The sequence below is a fragment of the Marmota marmota genome, unplaced genomic scaffold (genome assembly GCF_001458135.2).
Source record: "Marmota marmota marmota unplaced genomic scaffold, marMar, whole genome shotgun sequence".
NCBI classification, from domain to species: domain Eukaryota; kingdom Metazoa; phylum Chordata; class Mammalia; order Rodentia; family Sciuridae; genus Marmota; species Marmota marmota.
In genome coordinates, this window is record NW_026000077.1 from 3,715,923 (window position 1) to 3,735,303 (window position 19,381).

The 19,381-nt window shown below is 46.7% G+C and overlaps 1 protein-coding gene across 1 annotated transcript in view; it reads right to left on the bottom strand.

Moving 5' to 3' along the window:
- The window catches only part of Ngf (nerve growth factor), a 49,027-nt gene that overhangs the window by 29,430 nt on the left and 216 nt on the right, over positions 1–19,381 (bottom strand). The gene's annotated exons all lie outside the window — the stretch shown is intronic.

The following is a 19,381-nucleotide window of genomic DNA, read 5'->3' on the forward strand; positions in this document are numbered from 1 at the left end:
TCTCTATGTGACTATAAATGCACCCCTGCCTCCGCGGGAGTCCCGTGTTTACTGTAAGGCTTGGGTAATTATCAGCAATAAGACATTTTATTAAACAATATTTAGACAATGAGCATAATAACATAAACAAGTTAATTATTTCTACGTTAATAAGGAAAACATCCTTTCATCTTCAGACCACAGAGTAACTAACAGCCCGGTGCTGACCCTAGGTGACGCTGTTAAGTGGGTAACGCGGATCTTTACTGTTCCCTCCCCACAGGATGCCCCTCTCTTGAACCCCAACATAAACTCCAGTCTCATTCTCTCTGGAGCCCCCTCCCATGGACTGCATGGGCTTCCAGGGTTGGGGCTGCAGCCAGGCCCCGTGGAGGCTTTGTGTGAATTAGAAGAGATCTTTCCATCAGGCAGATGCAGCTGTTTGCCATGCACAAGGTTTGGTGGGCAGAGACTCCTCTCATCCCCTCTAGACGCCCTAGAGGACACAGCCTGCACTAGTGTACTACCTCTCTGCCCCCAGTCCCTCTGCAGAGGACTGGACACTGCTTTTCTTCCAAACTGTCTTGTCAGCTCCCAGTGACTGGGCCAGGACCTTTGACCTTGTCAGAAGGGTCAGGGGATTCTCTTGGGCCCCAAGGCAGTACCAGGAAAGGCAGCAGCATGTGAGCTGGGCCACAGGCCATTAGTATGTTACAACAGAGAAAGGGATCCAGGGAGGGGGTGGGGCTTCTCTTCAGGGCACCTGGGCCCTTCTCTTCAAGTCCACCTGCCTCTGTCTGTCCACTGAGTCAACTCCTTTCCCAGTATATTCTGGGATCTCTCCTTCATTGTCTCCTCTGCACTCAGGACCTTCAAATTATCCCCCCTTTTGTGTCGCACCTCCCCAAACCACCCTGGCAGCCTACCTGCTGGCCCTGCTCACCCAACAGTGCTCCCTCTGCTCACTCCTGCCTACGCTCCATTTCAGACGTGCAGCTTCACGATCTGAGGAGAGGGTCGGAGACTCGGTGTCTGCAGCTGGAGGGCTGTTCTCCCACTGCATTCAGAGCTACTGCTGGGTCAGGGAGGAGAGGCCTCCTGGAGACTCACCGCCACCTCAAGTGGTGGCGACTCTAGGTCAAGAGAGCAAATGGCTGCATCTTTGTAGTGCAGGGGGTGCCTTCTCCAGCACAGGCTGAGAGAGCAAAGCCAGATGTTCACAGGGAAGAGAACCCCGTCCATCCTGGATGCCCCGCTTATTTTCCCATCTGGACCCCTGGCCGCCCTTCCCTTCTAGATGCTCCACTTCTCAGTCCTGTCTGCCTCAGCACACCCTGCCCCATCCCACAGCCATTGTTGGTTTCCCTCCATATTCTGTGTACCACACATGGACACCAAAGCCATGCACACATACATTTACATACATACATATGGACACATAGGTGGGCACATGTATACTTGTGCACATGTACATACACGCACCCACACATACACACAGTATACACACATATCCCCTAGAAACAAGGGGGTTGCCACCATGAACCCTCCACCCCTGGAATGTTCTCCACGCTTGCTAATTGACCGTCTTCACAAGAACTCAAAACTTGCTTTTTCTTTCAGCAAATCTCTTCAGAGAACTAGGTGGGTAGTGAGGTGTAAGGGTGGTGGAATTCACTGCTTTACAACTTGACCACACCACGCCTACTGGGAACTCCAACCCTTTCCCTCCCGGAGCCTCATGTGTCTAGAGATACACTGTGTAAAACACAGTGCCATCTCCTACCCCTGTGCCCTTGCCTGGGCTCTGGCCCTGGTTCTGTAATCCCAGCAGCCTGTGTTATATTAGGGAGGAACAATGTCAGTCTAGCGGCCTGAGCCAGGCCCCGAATTCCTGAGGGGTCAAAGTCGTACTCGAGATCTGCCTGGCCAAGTGTCTCATACAGTGCTGGGCAGGCGTGGGTGGTTGATAAATATCATTAGATGGCAAGGGGGTGACGAAGACCACAAGAACAGGCTCTTTCTTAGCGGGTTGGTATTAACTTGTTGGGATGTCCTGGATCCCAGGAGGAGCCAGATGGCCCAGGGTCTGTAATAAACAGCCCAAGGCCCAAGTCACATGTTGGGGGGTGCTTGGTAGTTTCTGCAGGAGGGAGACCAGGCATTTGGCTTAAAGGGCACTGTTTGTGCTGCCCACTGCCAGGAAGCAGGTGGAATATATGAAGCCTGTGGAGCTGGTAAAAATGACTCTCCAAAGTTGGAGTTGGGGGAAGCCTGAATTTGTGGCATCCGTTGCTTTCTGTGGTACGAATATGCCCACGATGGCCAATTTCAAGTTACCACATGACCTCGGAGTGCAGGGCTAGGAAGAGAAGTTCACGGTGGAGCAGGTGTGGGTCCCTGTGAGCTGGCTCCAGCACACCACAGTTAAACATTGCCTGGACCAGGAAGGAGGACGTCCCCCTGTCTTTGGAGCATCTGTCCTCTTTCTCCTCCTGCCTACCTTTCAGATCTCCAATGAATCATGCCTTCCTCTAGGAAGTCTGCTGCCTGCTCCCGGGTCACACCATCAACCAGCCTGTGGATTCTCCTTCCCAGCACTTAGAACCACTCCCCGACCCCCGCCTGGATTACCAATCAATCACAGATTGCCCTCCTAACTGGCCTGTAAGCCCCATGAGAAGCACAGCAACTACATATGGGTTTTGTCCACCAAGGTGTCTCGGGTTCCCAGCACAGCTCCTGGCACAAAGACGGTGCTTGATAAAGAGTTAATGAAAGTTGCAAGGAAGACATGAATGGAGTCCTGAGCAGGGCTCTGCTGCTCACACTGTGACAGGCACTCCATCCACTAGATTTTTGGTTTCCTTTCCTACCTTTCCACCAGCCCCACCATTTATTTTAAGAAGGATTGCATGATTTCTCATGATTTTTTCAACTCTACCATTCCATGGATCTTTGAATCAGACAGGAACAGCAGTTGCCTCTGTGTGTGTGTGTGTGTGTGTGTGTGTGTTTGTGTGTCTCACAGGTGCAGACAGGGGCAGATAGCAGAAGCAATCTACAGAAGACGAGAAGACTTATGATAAAATGTTTTCATTTCCTTTTTATGACCAAGGCTACAGGGTCATAGAAGAATGTGTCTGACAGCCAGCCCTGTGATACTAGATTGACCCCAGTGATATTTTCCCCCCAATGCCTAAAGTTCCTTGGAATTAAAGTTAAAATACGAAGTGTCAGTCAGATGACAACCTTTTATCCCCCATGGACAGGTATAATCCTTAAATGTCCTTACAGTCCCTAAAGCCCAGAATGTGTGCACACAGTGAGGACACTAATTATTCACTAGTGAAAAATAAGCTTTAAGATAGGCAATATCGGCCAGGTGCAGTGGCACATGCCTGAAATCCCAGTGACTCAGGAGGCTGAGCCAGGAGGCTCACGAGTTCAAGGTCAGCCTCAGCAATTTATCAAGGCCCTCAGCAATTAGTGAGGCCCTGCCTCAAAATAAAGGGTACAAAGGAGGGCTGGGGATGCGGCTCAGTGGTAAAGCGTTCACTAGGTTCAATCCCTGGTACAGGAAAAAAAAAAAGGCAACTTCCTTGCAATAAGAATTTAAGAATTAATCCCAATTACCAATATTGGCAGAACCAAAAAGTTTCTCCATTTTTATATGTTTGCTTAGGAAAACAGGCAGAAAAGAGATGTTCTTACAACATCTTTAAGTTTTGGTAGCTTTTATAAAAAATATTTTTTTGTTAGAGATGGATGCAATATCTTTATTTTGTTTATTCATTTTTATGTGGTGCTAAGGATTGAACCCAGTGCCTCATATGTGTGAGGCAAGTTCTCTGCCACTGAGCCACAACCCCAACCCCTTTAGTAGATTAAAAAAAATTTTTTTTTGGTAATTGTAGATGAACAGAATACCTTTATTTTATTTTTAATGTGGTGCTAAAGATCGAACCCAGTGCCTCACGCATGCCAGGCAAGTGCTCTGCTACTGAGCTACAGCCACAGTCCAAGTTTTGTAGGTTTGATGATAAATGAAACACTAAACAAATTATTTCTGTCCAAGAAATCTAGAGGACAGTTGTCTCTGGATTATTATTATTATTTTTTTTCTATCTGGGTCTTGCACTTTCTGGCAGGGGTAAGGGCAGAAGTTAAGCCCTGTGACACTTGCCCTTTGCTGATGACTGAATTAAATTCCTGTCAGGGGCATGGTTCCCTTGCTTTTTTCACATCCCAGAATGAGGTCTGAGAGCCCGGAGGGATCAATTCCAGGCTTGTAATAAGAAAGGAAAGGGGCTGTTCCTGTCTGTGCATAGCATGACATTGCCTTTACACATGACAAAGTCTTGTGGAACCTGTGAGGAGTGGTCCCCAGAAGTCTGTGGAAGTGGCTTTTAGTAATTGCCCTGTAAAAGGGAGAGATTGTTGGGGTGGAGGCTGCACTGTTCCTGCCTAAATTCTGGAATAGTGCCTTAGGAACCCGGGTTAGGCCTATGTAGTAGCTTGACCAGAGCAAAGAGATGGCAGCGGAACTAGCCGGGGAAGACCGGTCTTGATAACAGTAGCAAGAACCACAAGAAAGTTCTATGTTTTGAGGCTTATGTGCCTCATGCCATGTTAACCATTTTCTAAGCATTGTTATAGTGAGCCATCACAGCAACTTTACCACCCCCATTTACAGGTGTCTTCACTGAGGTTTACCCCACAAGTGAACAAGAAATCACACCTTGATATCATGGCATCGACCTGCAATCCTTGCATGGGGGTCTCCTCATATTTTAAACTCCACCCCCTTGCCCTCTCACTTTACAAAGACCTCCAGCTCCAAAGTATTCCCATGATTCACTGACTACTGTCTGGATTTTACTTTCCAAGATTTTATTCACATAAGGAGGATGGCTGCCATGGGTTGGACAGCTTTTATGCACCAAGTACTGAGCTAAGTATTGCATGTCTTCCCTCCTTTAATCACTATTTCATGAGGGATATATTATTATTATTCCTGTTCCACAATTAAGGAAATTGAGACTCAGAGGGAGTTTATGTCATTTATTTAAAGTCGCAGTTAGCAGGAAGGAAGGACCAAGGCCAGTCATTGGCTTGCTGCCTTGTCTGTGAGTGGTTTATCACCTTTTAACAGAGATCATTTGATGGCTGCTCAAAAGCATTTGCCCCAGGGATAAGCATCAATCAGTCTGAGCCTTTATCATGCATGTATTTCTTGGTATGAATGAAGGTTCAGATATCATGTTTTCATGGAGAAGTGGGAGGACATCAAACCTGTCTATATCAACAAGGGGACTTAATGGTTGAAGGGGGGCAGATGACAAGTTGGCAGATGGGTTCTGTGAATGAAAAGTCAGCAAGAAATGTGAGCAGTTCAGAGACTCAGGGATGGATGGTCAGCCTGGGTGTTCTAGAATTTTTGAGGCAGAGTGACAGACAACCTCATTGCCCCAGCCCTGCAAGGCACACAGTGCCCAGCAGCTATGAGACTATGTCTGCAGGAAAATCCATATTTTTATAGACTGAGTCAGGGCTAAATTAGACATAAGGGTAATCCAACTCATCTGAATTTCATCACCATTATATCACTCTTTAGACCTTGTAAATTTTCATAATAATGTTTTTGGTAGGTTGGAGTAAGCTGGCTACCTCTGAGGTGTGCTACTTTAAACCTACATTAACAGACTAATAAAATGAGGTGTTGGCCAGCTGATCTCATGTAGACAACTCCTCAGAAGTATCCAGGCAGCAAGACGATCCACAGTCATGAGGAGTTATCCTGAGGTGGCCCTAAAGACACAGACCCTGACCATACCCTATCCCTTGGAAAAGATGTTGGGAAGGCCACAGCTCCGTACCTGAGGTTGGGCATGTCTCTATTGGGGGGGTCTCCAAGATCTACAAACCCCAGAATCTGTATCACTTGGAGTCAGAATCTTGGAGGCGTGATTCTAATCCCCATTCTCCCATTTCATCTCCCTCAAAACTTGGACGTCAATATCATTATTAGGAATGGCACAGAGGGATGACCTGGAAGGAGGGGGCAGAAAACCCCACCCATCACCTGGCAGGTACTAACCATCATTATATGTGATTTTACTGAAATGACTGATTTTCAATGAAATGCAGGATTCATGGGGGATGATGGGTCAGAGTGTTTTAGAATCAAGACTATTCCAGAACTGCATTTTTCATACCATGATCTCATGTGCCACCAACTCTATATAGGCCAATATGCCTGCACAGGACACAATGTCTGCCTGGTTTTGATTTTATTCCTTATTTGCCTTCCCAGTACCCCCAGGTCCAAATAGCCCCTTTACTGGGCTTCAGGAGATCCAATGGTAGAAGCACCCCCATCCCCATCTGCTGCCCAGATGAGCTAACCTAGAGATGTTCCCTGAAGATATGGGCTCTTTTCTACTGGGCTCCACTCCTGGCCTGAGCCACCCTAAGTTGAGCTTGCTCCTTCCTGGTTCTTCTTCTGTTCACTCTCCTGACTCTTCTCCAATCGTATCTTGGATCCCTAGGCCTCTAGCTGGGCTCTCCACCCTACTAAATATTCCAGTCCACAGCTGACTCTAACCTTTAAGGGGGCCATTCCAGGTGCCCATGTGCTTGAGAGGAAGCCAGTCCCCAAAGTCCTGCTCTACTTTAGGGCCAGCTGGTCTGGAGGGACCAGCAACTCCAGAAACTTACTCTGTATCCTGTGCCATGCTTCCTCCAAGAATGCCTTCCCCCAGACGCTGAATCCTGCAGCCCTTCCTTTCTGGCCCCTTTGTAGTAAGCCATGTCTGTGCCGTACCTATCAGGTACATGTTGAATTACTCACCTGACAAATATTTTCTGAGCTCCTACTATGTGAACTACTTGGTGAACCCAACAGGTTCCCTGCCTTCATTCCATGTAGAAGATACAATAAAATAAGAAAACAAGTCATAGAATTAAGTACTATGAAACACACGAGCAGGGTGAGGAAGTTCAGTGTCAGGGTTTGTGAGGGTGGAAATAAATATCTTAAGGTGATCAAGAGGCAACACCTGAGAGACCTCAGTGATGATGAGCAAAAGCTAACCATGAGCAAGTCTGGTAGGAGTATCCCGGATGGAGGAAGCAGCAGGTGAAAAGGCCCTTGGATAGCTGGGAGGGCAGTGTGTTGAAGGCAGAGCGAGGTGAGCCTGGTGGCTGCATGGTAGGCCAAGGAGTGATAGAAAATGCTGGAGAGAGTCAGGGTCCAGATCGTTGAAGGCAGGCTCCTCCCTCTCGGCACTATTGACATTTGGAGCCAGATATTTCTTTGTTGTGGTGGACTGTTCTGTGCATTGTAAGATGTTTACTGAGTCCCTGGCCTCTACACATGAAATGCCAGTAGCACTCTTTAACTTGTGAAAACCAAAAATGTTTCCAGATATTGCCAAAGTTCCCATGGGAGAAAAGTGATCCTAGTGAAGACCTACTGAAGGAAAGCCATGGCAAGAATATGATTTTATTCTTGTATAGTGGAAAGGCATTGGAGGTCGCATGCTGGGAAATACCACGACATGACTGACATCTTTAAAAGGACTCTCTGGCTGCCATTGGGTTAAAGGCTGGGGAACAGGAGTGGAGGCAGTAAATGGGAAAGAGAATAAAATCTGTAATTAACAACAACAAAAAAGAGGGGAAGCAGGCAGGTCTGGGGGAGATTCAGGTAAGGAGGTGACCGCAGTTTGCACAAAAGAGGCAGTAGGAGGTGGTGAGAAGCCACTGGGTTCCGGACGTATTTTGAGGGTGAAGGCAAAAAACTCATTGGTGAACTAAATATGAAGGACGAGCAGGAAGGTAGAATCAAAGATGATTCCTAGACTATTCTGTGAGAATAATTATATCATTATCTAAAATGGGGAAGACTCAAATAATACTAGGGAAAGAGTAGTTTGAAGGTCAAAAATTCTAAATTTGAGAAGTCCACTCTAGATCTCCGAGCAGACATGCCAGGACAATGTAAGAGCCAGGGGGCCCCGGGGAGAGGTCGAGAATGGAAACACACCCAGAACCTTAAGTCATATTTCATGTCCAGGGAAGATGAGGTCATTCAAGAAGAGAATGATCTAGAAGATACAGAGGATGTTGTGGACCCATGAGGGTGAAGGGACATTGGGAGCACTGTGTGTCACGAGGTATCCTGTCATTGTTGTAATATCTGCCTTAGATGAGTACCATACCCATGTTTTGGACAACTGAACAACATAGCAAAAGTCACCTCTTTTAAGCTTAGCACTAAGGAGTATGTGCTAGGAGTCCAATTTTATAGCCTGCCTCTGCCATGTGCTGCCTCTGGGCCTAGAAACCCTATGAGTCTCATTGCACATGCCTGCTGCCTCCACAGTGCCCTTGGCTGCTTGCTGCCTCACAGGGGCCTGCTCAGCGCCTGGCATAGGCCTCCATCCCGACCACAGCAGAACACCTGGTTTCTGCCCTGGCTTCTGTAAGTGCTTCAACATCTGCTCCAGCATTTGGGATGGGCAGCCACTCATCTGGGGCAAGTGACTGTCAAGGTCCCTCTCCCAACCGTGGGCAGAGCCAGGACGAACACCTGGAGTCTCCCACTCCTTGTCCAGGTCTTCACATCCAGCCTTCTATATTTACACCCCAGGTGTCTTCCCAGCCATCAGCCATACTCAGTGCAAGTCCCAATTAGGTATGCAGGTAAATATTTTTATTTTCACTCTGTGGATCAGGATGCAGAGGCTCAGAGTTTCTGTAATTTTCCCAAGTCATACAGATAGCAATCCAGTCATTCTGAGAAACACCCTCATCCCCTAAATCTAAGTGCTGTTGAATTGGAATAATCTACATCTGACTTACTATTTTTCTTTCTTGTGGAACACCTTTCCTAGTACATAAAAGAAATAGCTTCAGACAGGTTTGTGGAAATTTTCCAAGCAACCGTGTTGCCAGTCAAAATTCTGTAATCGGTCCAAATTATTGAAGAAGTTGAAGTGAGTGGAAGGTATGTGCATTTTGACATATTATACGAGATGTATTTATATTTTGAGATGTATTTGTTGCTTTATTGCTTGATTAAGCCCCCTGCTTTCTGAAGCGTCTTGTTCTTTTTTTTTTTTTTTGGAAAAATTCAAAAACAACAGCACTTAAAAACCCCACCCCTAAAATATTTTCTTTCATTTCCAAGATAAAGAGATGCTGACACATGGGCATGAAATCTGGAGTCAGACTTTGGTGTCTGACCTCTTCAACAAGAAAAATAAAAACATCGCCCAGCGTTCACACTTTGCCTGTGGAAGCCCAGAAACAACTCTGTAACCCAGATGAAAAGAGAGGTCATTCGTTTCATGCTTAAGGAACATTCTGGATGGTGTGTTGCTTCTGGGGGTAACTGATTCCATTTGTCATTGCAAGTTGAAGAAAGGGTGGAAATGCACTTTTCCTCCCCTTTTGGGCACAGAAAAAAAAAACAAGTCAGCATTTGCTTTTCACTAAAACACAGGTGCAGGGGCAATGAATGTGAACATCTCTTTACTGACTGGTGAGCAGTCCACTCGGCCTCCCCCAGGCTTGGCTCAATAGTTCCCACCTATTCCTCTGACTAACCGTTCTTGTCTTTTTGAGATATGATGCATTCTTCCCTAAAAGAAGTTACACTGTACAATTCCCCCAAAACCAAAGGCCCAATGTTCTTTCTGATGTGGAGATGCTAACACACAACACGGGGGTGGAGGGAAGAAAAGAAGTCCACTGGATTAGACAAAAGGGAATGAAGGGAAGGGAGGGAGGATGGAAATTAGAAAGACAGTAGAATGAATTAGACATAACTTTTCTATGCTCATATATGAATGCACGACCAGTGCAATTCCACATCATGTTCAACCACAAGAATGTGATCAAAATTGTAACAGGTTGCAACCCATGTACGTATAATACGTTAAAATGCACTTACTGTCATGTATATCTAAAAAACAACTAATAAAAAAACAGTATTCACCTGCTCAGATGGGGTTTGTACGATGCAAGCATCTCTCTTGGCTACAAATGTCATTTAAAAAGAGCACTGGTCTGGGACATTAGCTCTGCAGTGAGTAGCGTGTGGGTGGTGAGGGGAGAAAGGACAGTCTTGTGGAGGGGGAAAGTACCTTTCAAGCCGGGTCCATTTTCTTTCCTTCTGTCCCTTTGTCCTGCAACCTCAAATAGAGAATTGGGGACTGCCTGGAAAGAGCAATGTTTGGTCTGGGCAGGAATTCAGCATTTGAGGAGATGTCACAAATAATCCTCTTTGAGTCTTAGTGAAAATGGAGCCCAGAGGGAGGGCATTTTACTAGAAGAGAGTTGGAATGAGCCCCAGGGGAGCCAGAGAGCTACAGAAGAAGGGGGTGCGAAAGCTTCCCTGGGAACAAAGAGCCAGGCAGTCTGTCATCACTGATCTGTCTTCAGGGCTACATTAGCCAGGCTCTCAAGGAAATTGGGCCATGTCACCTTTGTGGCCCTTTTGTAGAATCTTGGTGTGGGTCACCCTTTCATGTGCCCTCCACCAGAAACAGAACAGCTGAGGTCAGTGACAGACTGCCCCTTGGCTGGAGTTAGGATGGGGGCTTGATTTATCTAAAGGTGTCAGTTCTAGTGTCACATTAAGAGCCCTGAAGCTACTCAGGAAAGAAATGTAAACGCTCCACAATGGGGTAGCCCAAAGCCTCACTCCCCAGAAATTGTTAGTTCTCTGCACTGGGCAGGAACTTCTTTAGAATTTTTATGATATCAACATTTTAATAATATCTTGGCTCCACAGTCCTTAGAAAAATATACTGAGGGGAAAGGATATGATCTTCTGGGAACAGGAGCCACTGCATCCACACTAGCACCAAAGCATTTATCCAGATTCCGTGACAAGGCCAAGAAAGGCCACAATAACCCTGTGACGGAATCTAGTAGCAGAGAGAAGGATGCTTTGTGCCCCCTGGACAATCACTGTCATGGTCGTGTGTAGGGAAGAGGATTGCAGAAAGAGGGCCCTGCAAACAAGAAATGGGAGAAAGAGGGTGGAGAAAGTGGGGCCAAAGACAAAATCAGATCGTTGTTTCTTCTTTGCTGAGTTTGTCAAAGAAAAGCAAAACTCAGGGATAAAAACACGGAGGGAAGTCCGAGTTGTAATGAAGTTGAACAGTCACTGAGAAAGCAAATGGGAGAAGGAAGAGGTGGAGGGGAAGGAGGGAGAAATGGGAGAGGAGGAGGAGAAAAAGAGGAAGGCGGAGGAAGAAGAAGAGGAGGAAGAGGAATAGGAATTAAAGACGGATGACCAGAGCAGCTTCCCTGGCTAGGGCCTCCTCGGTGGCAGGCCTAGTACCCAGCACTTCATACATCTTTGCCACTTAGTCCACACAATAGCTGTATCTATGGGGGAGTAATTAGTCTCACTGCACAGAGGAGGTCACAGATGCTTCCAGAACAAAAGTTACTGCAGATCCTAGGCAGCATCTTGCTTCTGAGGTGCACTTTCTCACTGTGTACCGTGGATCATCCCTCTGGTGAGGGGACATCACTAATAAAATATTTCAGAAATATTGCAAATATCTGACGAAGCCATTTGCTTGGAAAAGAGTCAATCCAGGAATCCATCCAGAGAACATAATCGCTGATGTCAGGCACGGACTGGTAATATTTTAGGCAGTTGATGTGTGCTTTTGCAAAAGAAACTATTTTCTCTGCTTTTGGAACCTAGCAAATTCATCTGCCCTGATGGGCAGTGCACAGCCACCATCTAACAATCAACTCTAAAGGAAAAGAGAAATGCAAAGGATTTTGGGACTCTATCAATGCACCATCAAGAGTGGAAGTGTCTTTCTCAATTTTTGGTGAGTACAACCAGGACCTGAAATTAGATTGCTTTTCAGGGGAGTGTATATGTCTCCACCCCGGTTTAGGGCTTGGGGACAATTTTCGTTTGACAACTAGGGGCAGTGGCAGGGTTGGCTGAATCTGATTTAGGTCATAAAGTCCAGACCAGAGGGCTCAGAGTAAGTCAGCCCCGACAAGCCGTGGACTCGGTGACTTCACTCCAAGTAATGTGCACGATAATTGAGAAAACATGTTCCTGTGATGTCCTCATGAAAAAATCCAGATTTACAAATATATTTTTTTTTATTCCTAAGAATTCTTTAAATATTTGCCGTGCATGTCTATACAGCCTCCCAGAGCACTTCTCCTTCTTACTGGTTGTGTTTTTCTCCTGTGGTCCGGGTCAGGTTTTCAAGGGTGGGATTCTGAGGACAAGCGGGCAAGTGGCCACAGGCCTTGGGGAGAAGCAGGAAAGGAAATAACCCAGGCTTCTGTGCTTTTCCTGCAGCAGAAAAAGCAAAAGAGGCCCAAGTCCTTGAGAGACAGCTGTAGGCAAGGTTCAAAAACAGCAGTGTGAATAAAGGGCCAGAGGTTGCTGCCCTCTGGGATGGCCACAACCCCTCTCAGCTGACTAGCACTGCACACAGAGCTAAGGCTTCCTGGGCATTTGACATATTCCAGATTGTAGCAAGGGTTTTCTGGCATTTTCTCCCCTCCCCTTCACAGTTGCCTTCTGAAGTCAGCATTCTGATTCACTTTCCTAGATGAAGAAACTGAGGTTTACTGGGATTGAATATGTGGTCATACAGTTAATAAAAGGCACAACTTGAATTGAAAGGCAGTTCCAACTGATTTGGTGCCAAGACTTCTAGAATATCCTACCCACCTGCAAGATATCCCCCCACCCCGACACACACACACACACACACACACACACACACGAAGCTTTCCTAGAGGTCTCCTGGTCATTCAAGCCTCTCACTTCTTAGAGTTCTTGGGGCCATACAAAATTAGCACTTCTTCAGCTATTTCTTGGCAATTTTCTCCAAGAGTATTAATTTAGATAAGAAGATAAAAAAAAAAATCACCCACATAGGTTTTGTTTGAACGGTAACTGATGTTTTGAAAGTAAAGAAATTACATATTCAAACTCAAAATTTTGACTTACTTTTGAACAGTTGTCAACTCAGCCACACTAGACCTACAACACTGCAAAGCAGCGGATGGCCTGTCCCCTTTCAATGGGGCATGTCACTTGTAGCTTCCACTGTCCCTACCAGGCTATGGCCTTGCTTGTGCATATGATCGGCTGAGCCTCTGAAGCAAGTTTAGTTTGAGTTCTTGAGCAAACTCAAGAAGGAAAAGGATCCAGAATTATATTGTGAGTTCCCCAGCATGGCCCAACTCCCTAGTGCATTAATAAAAATGCTAATTGAGAGAAGGAAATCAACCTGGTAGCCTGCTATATGGGGAACCAACCTCCCCTGCAGGGGCAGGGATCACGGGTTCTTTACAGTTCAACAGCTGCTGCTCACCCATGGCTGAGTCTTGGGGGAGTATGTGCCCTGTCACCGTAGTATTTCAATTCCTCCCTCTTTCCTTTTCTAGTCAGCATGGCAAGATACTCAACAATTCTAAAGACACAGAGGGGTTGTTATGTAGGGAAGAGAACCAAATCACTCTGAAAGCTGCCATTCTTGAGCACTGATTAACATTGCTGACAGAAAAGTCTGAGGAGACGTTTGCCCCCCAAATAAAAAATTACAGGCAAAATACCCCCCAAGTCTCCTTTTGCTGGGATGTTATGAGGCAAACATAATTCGGGAGATGAAACGTTGGGCTGAAATTCCATCCAAGTGAGAATGTTAATTACAGAAGGTCAAAATAGAGGTGAGTAAGTTCCTAGAGAAGACTTCAGTATCAACAGAAAAGATTTCTTGTTTGAATGCAGCAAAGTTTTATATACACTGAGACATACAAAGATGTTGTCATGGTCCCTTTAGTGAAGGGACCATGAAGGAAACTGCCCTTGGATCAGCCCCACCAAGGAAAAGCAACAGGTAAGGAAGCTTGTGTTTGTTTGGTGCCTTCTTAGCCCAGCCCTCGCAGTGTTCTGCCCACACCAGCTCACCTGTGGCATATAGTCAGATTGCCAGCGTAGGCACTACTGTAGCCTTGTTGTGAGATAAGGAACTGGGTCCAGGAGCCGCCCACCTGGGTGTCTGCTCTGCTCTGCTGGCAATGCTGTCTCCTTTCTCCCTACTTATCTAGTCTAGCATCTTTCAGGCAGTTAGAACCCAGTATGACCTCTCCCTTTTTTAAATCTTACTTTTTTTTTTCTATTTTTATTTTTTTGGTTGACACATCACCTCCATCCACAGGGAGCCTGCCCCCCTTGGCATCTCCCACACACTGTGGAGGTTCGACACGTGGTTGTTTACAATGACAAGGTAGTATACCTCAGTCTGCTGATCTCTGAGCCAGGTCTGCTCAGATCCAAAAATAGGTTGCCATTTCACCAGGCTGAGCAAGAAAGAAATGCAAGTCACCTTATGAGAAACTAGGGTTGTGATCCGCGCAGTGACGAGGAACTGAGAACAGAATGCTTCCCCCTCCCTGAGCAAGAGCTGGGTTCTTGAGGAGGCTTCCCTCAGAATGGACAGTCCTCCTTGGGCTCATGGAAGAACAGCATGCAGTGGGAAGGAGATAAATACCACCAAACCTTGCTAGTGAAGGAACAGCCAAGGGAAACAGGAAAATCAGTTGGTCTGTACCAGATAGCAAATACCTGTGGTTACTGGGAAATGATTCCAAAAGTAGTGGATCATAACTGCCCAGCATGGAATGGCTTCTGTGCAATATTTAGGCTGTTTGTTCCCATTGACCTCATAGCCAGATCCCTCCCCTTGCAGGGTTCTCCACCTGCAGAAGCCACATAGGCAGTGCCAAAACCTCTCCGGCTGCTTTGCCTAGCGGTGAATTTTCAGGGAAGTTTTCTGGCTGTCTGACTCTGACTAATACTACTAGTAATAAAAAAGACTTCCCACACGTGAAAGAGGTTGGTCAAACTCTTGGGCAATTCAAAAAGCATTGTAGCTAGTCCCACTTCACAGATTTTTGTCATTAGACCAGCCTCATTTGGGCACTTCCTTATATCTCCTGCATCCATTTCTCCTCCCCCTCCTCCTCCTCCTCCTCCTCCTTCTTCTTCTTTTTGGCAGAGGGACAGGATTACCACTAGGAACTAGCTCCAAGCTCTGATAGCCTTGACCCTGCATTGATTTTCATCTCCTACTTCTAATGATTTGGGAGTGAGCAGCCAGGACATGTTCCTATAATACCTCCCATAGATATTATTCCCTTCATACCTTTACACAATAAGTAAACAAGTGATTCTGGTTTTTTCTTTTTCTTTTTCTTTTTTTTTGGTCCCCTAGTGACATTCTGGGGGAAGAGATGAGGATAACATAAGCTGTTCTATTTGAAAATAAACCCAGTGCTGCAAGCACCACCCCACTAGTGCAGCATTTTTTTCTATCAACTGTCATGTATTGATTCTCATTAATTTTGCAGCTTGGGTACAGTTGTATTATTTGGTATCAATATGTACTCACGTTGTATTAAATGCTGTCAGGGCTGAGGGTCGTGGTGGGGTTCTGCTTCAGGGGAAAGATCTCCTGGTGCCAGAATATGATCCATTTAGCAAAGGAGAGGATTTCCTCCTGGTGCTGGGGACTCCCGGGGCAGGCAGTCTGCCTGTGTTTTTAATAGCATATGGCAGAGAAGGAAGCTGCCATGCTCTGATACCCCAGTCCCCCTCTACACACACAGACTCTTTGGATTTTTTTTTCCTGTGGGTTATCTGTAGTCAAATTCTACTCACAGAAGGCAAAGAGTGACACTTGACAGGATCTGGACTTTGGAAATCACAATTCAGGGACCTAGTACCAGGCCAAGAAGAAAGGCGTTTTTTGATCATTTTCAAGGGAATTCTCAACTGGGAGCAGCAGTATCTTTAATTAACAAGCAGTTAGCCTTTTATGGGGGCATGCTTGGCTATCACGATGACATCTGACATTTAGTAGGTGAGATGGGGATAGGTACTACACTTTCTGTGCTGTGTAGATTGATCGCACTTAACCAAGAATTGCCGTGAGATGTCAACGGTCCCATGGAGAAACAATATTAAATCAATCCACTGGTCTCATAGATTTTCTGAGTAATTTAGTGACTTGCTCAAGTTGCCCCAATGACTTTCCACCCGTTTATATAAACCACCATGGGAAGTTTGCCCAAAATACAGGAGGAAAATATCAAGAGATCATCTCAACTTTGTAATCTGATTCCTGTTAAGCTCTAGTCTAAGACTAACAGTCTATAGAAACTCCTCAAAAGCATGTAATGTAGCCCACAGAAGAGCAATGAAAACATACTGAACCACAAAAAAACCCTCTCCTCTATGGTATGTTCTCATTTTTCTGGTCTTGGTTAAACTTTGTGGCTGAAGGTCTATTCTCCTTAGTTCAAACAGGGATATTTCCGTGCCGGGGCACACCCAAGTGAAAGGCCAATGACCCACAGCCTCAATTTCTCTATTTGCACATTGGCCTGTGGGTGGGGGAGTTATCCTCGTCTAACTGCCATTTGGAGTCAGGATCTCAACTGTCACCCTCACCCTCCTATCAGGAAGCAAGGTCCCCAGGGAATGGGTTGTGGAAGGGTCTTTCATTCTCATTTATTTGCCTGATGCCACCAAACAGTGTTCTCCAAAACTAATAGTCGATACCCCCTTCCACTGATTTCTTGGGCCTGGCCAAGTCTGACACCTGGCAGTCTGCAAGATTAGAGATGCCAGTCAAAGAAACAGACACTTTCTGGGAACATGGGTGTATGCTCACAGACATCCAGGAATTTGATGCACACCCTTAGCAGACCTTCCGCTGTTTCTTGAGAGTAGAGAGTATTTGCTGCCTGCAAAGGTCTCCAAGGCCTGCGATGGACCGTGAAGTCCCTATGAGTTCCCACTGGCAGAAGGTAAATGGCTGGGCCCCTGGGCCTCACTCTGGTGTTGCTATCTGTTGGGGTCTGGGCCTTGGCCCTACTGCATGCCCAGTGGAGAAGAACAGTGGCCCTATCTCTGGGTAGTTTCTCTAAGCTCTGATGAAGTGCGCTCCACCAGTGCAGTTCCACTCAGCACTCGTTGAAAAGTAAATATGATATGTCAAGAGCTTTGTAATGTTTTGAACAACCAATAAAAAAAAAAAAGAAAGAAAGAAAAGTAAAGTGGCATTTTGCTCATCAGTTTAATCTTAGTAATGATGAGAAACTTCCCCCAGGCTCTAGCCCTGCCCTGCCATGCCCAACTCTCCCTGCTGATGTCGGCAGTTGGGCCCCCTTTAGATTTCTTCCTGAAAAAGAATGGTAGTGTGGAACCTCACCTTGGGCCTACTGGCCCTTGGGGCGGGGGAGTAATGGGGTAGGCAATAGGGCCTCCTTCCTTGCTAAGCATTAAAAGAAGGGAAAGAGCCATCAGCACTGGATGATTGTCCTGAGTAGGCCCAATTCGCCAACTCTCTGGAAGCCTGGTCTACTTTAGGGTAAGATGGCTGCCCAAGGACAGCAGCGGCTCCAGCTGCTAGCTATAAAATCTTCAGAGGTACTCTTACAGTTCTGTCAAATCAAGTGTCCCTCAGAGACCTTGGTCTCCCATTTGCAGTGCCCCCTGATAGATTTTCTCTTTCAGGCTTAACAATGTATAAAAAGGTTGAGAAAAGAGCAGTGTAACGGTGTGACAGAATGTGACACTAATTCCATCTCCTTCCAACTACCAAAAAGAGGGACATTCATTTCTTCTGCTAGTCGTTGTTGGCTGGGCCAATGTCAGCCCCCAGACTACTCTCACCCTCATCTGCAAGTCCCCTCTGAACCTCTGGGTATAATGCCCACTGTGAATTAGCGTTTAGGTCATGCAAGTTGACACCTGACTTATTCAACAGAAGGAACCCATCAGGTCTAATGTAGCCTTTCTTTTGTGACTCTGCAGAGAAGGAAAGTTTCAGACATTCTAGAAAAATGTAAACACAGGGCAAAAAGGGATGGCAGGGACCAACAGCTGCTACCCTTCTGTATTGCTTTGAAAAGGAGAAACAGTCCCCCCCCACCCCCGCCCAGTACACTTTTATGACAATTTCAAGAGTTGGAAGACCTGGAGACAAGCTCCTGGTGGGTCCTTCACTGCCATTGCTGAATTTGCAGAATGAAACTGGTCATGTATGTATGGGGTGGAGGGGACTGGCACTGTTCAGAGGATGGAGGCAGGACAATTAATCAAGTGCCTTTTCTCCAGGATTTCCATTGGCTTCAGATGACAGATGGGGCAGAGACACCCAGGAGAGCACTATTTTGGTTTCCAGCTGGGAACGTGCACTAAGTTTTCCTTAATACCCACAGCACCCAAAAGGCTTTGCTCTAATACACTTTAATACACGAAACACCCATAAATTATCCTTCAAACTGTTACAACTTCCAGCCTGGAACTACTTGGAAAAACCAGCCTGGCAAGCAGACTCTTTTTTTTTTTTTAATCTCTCAAGTCATAGAAGACAAGAAAGTTCAAGCAGAAAACACCTTCCATAAGAATCTCAGAGATTGTGTGTGTGTGTGTGTGTGTGTGTAATCATTGTAATCAAATGGAGCTCAGCCGCTTGCTTGTTTACATTGACTCAAAGTTCCAGCTCCCTGACCCCCAAGTCCTCTCTGTCTCCTCTACAGCCTTCTCCTGAACCCAAGGCGCTGCCCGCCCCAACCCTGGGTGCCAGCTTCTCCCACACCTAGCAGTAGACTTTTGGAGGTAAAGCATAAAGCGTAAGACCCAAGTAGCAGGATTAAACTTCGGCGACTTGGAGCTGCGGATATCCAGCAGATTCCGTGCAGGGCCTTAGCACGTCGGACCCTGGGTTTGGCGCGCAAGCTTCTTATGTCAATCCCGGGTCCCACAATCGCTACTTCCATTCCTCTCGCAACACGCCGAGGAGTTCCGAAACTCACGTTCCATTCCCTTCACCAAGTCTAACACGCTCTACCCGTCTCGTCCCCTCATCTAGGGGCAACGTAGCACTTTCCCGACTTGGCGCATTCCCCAGCCCGCGCGTGTTGTACACTCGCCCTCCGCAGCGCTGGCCACCAGTCCGCCAGCCCCCGCCAGCTTGCAGCCAGCGCGCGCATCCCTTCTCTCCGTGCTCATTTGCTCTTTCTCACTTGCGCGCAGTTCTTTTCTAACCCGCGAGCTAGTCCTCCCTAGCACAGCTTTGCGGCTTCTGCAGGCGCTAGGGGTGCCTACCAGACTCCCAGCTCTCCTGGGACTGGGAATTCCACGACCACAGTAAGCGGTGCTTCCTTGGACTCGCCTCCCCACCGAGGGTCTCGCGCCCCGACACCCACTTCGGGACATTATTTTCAGGGGGTGCATTTCAGCCCGCGGGAGCTTGGGGAGGTCTCCTGAGATCTCGCCAGACCAGGATCCATGCATACTCTCCTGGGAAGCCCAGCCACCCCG